Genomic DNA, 1,209 nt, shown 5'->3' with positions numbered 1-1,209 from the left:
TTTAATGGAATTTATTTTAATTTTACGGAATAACGTAGATTTCCCTAATTCCGAACAAAATCGTACTTAAAGTTGAATAACTCCGCTTGCTTTTTGAATTTCAAATTAATTTTTCTTAAATAAATAAACTGGAACCTAAACTGAATTGAAACATATTAAGCAACAAGTATATTTATTATAAAAATATTGTTAATTTTTTAAATTTAAAAAGTGAAGTTTTCTTTCGGAATTAGGAACACGTGTTCCTAATTCCGAACGTACATATCAAATCCCAAAAAATAGCATTCAGTTTGAAAAAGTAAATAATTTATACTAGCGTAGACCTCTAGCTTAGAGTTAGGTAAAAAGATTTTTAAAATTTAAAATACCTTTTATTTTAATGTAAGGGTGTAACATTGTGTTGGTGCAGAGTGTGCATTATCTATTTATTAGACCCTGTCTTCCATTATTTTTTTGTAATCAGTTAAAAAAAAAGACCTTCACAGTCAATGCCTGTTTCTGTCAGTTAACCATTGTTAACCAGAAGAAATCAAATAGGAAGCTTGTAGTGCTTTTTTATCATATAGCAATGCAGTTTTATCCATTACGCAGTTGTATTTTTTAATGGTAGTACTTCAAAAACTTAAACATTGTTCAGTAACCCCTTAATTTTGCTCACTGAAAATTATTATTTTATAACCTTCAATTATTATAACCACGCCATTATTCTTTGCCATTAAATAGTATCGCAGTTAGTTTTTATTAAATTGTATTGCAGCAATATATCTGTATTTGTCTATTATTTGTAATTATCAAATCTATACAGTACAGCTACGGTTGCTATCTCCAAATGAATACTCATTCATTTGGAGGTGGAAACCCTAGCTTTTCTGTACAGATTTGATAATTTTTTCAAAAACTATAGTGAAAAAGTTGTTGTATTCAAAAAATATTGTTTTAAAACGTCAAGTTACAAAAATTAAAACTAATAAAAGTTATTCACACTCCTTGCACACGAATTCAATTGTTTCGTGATAATTGATAATACAAGGAGAACACGACCAGTTAGAACACTTTTCACATGCAACCCATTTGCTGCTTGTAGCTTCGTCCAATAGTCTTCCGCAGGAAATACAAAGACAATTTTTTTTTTATCTGCCATTGCAGATAGTTCAGATAGTTAACTTTTTTGTTCTTTTGATTATTGTTCCCTTTTTCTTTACTACTGGA

Source organism: Hydra vulgaris, chromosome 12 (assembly GCF_038396675.1).
Source record: "Hydra vulgaris chromosome 12, alternate assembly HydraT2T_AEP".
NCBI lineage: Eukaryota > Metazoa > Cnidaria > Hydrozoa > Anthoathecata > Hydridae > Hydra > Hydra vulgaris.
Note: the sequence above shows the minus strand (reverse complement) of the source record.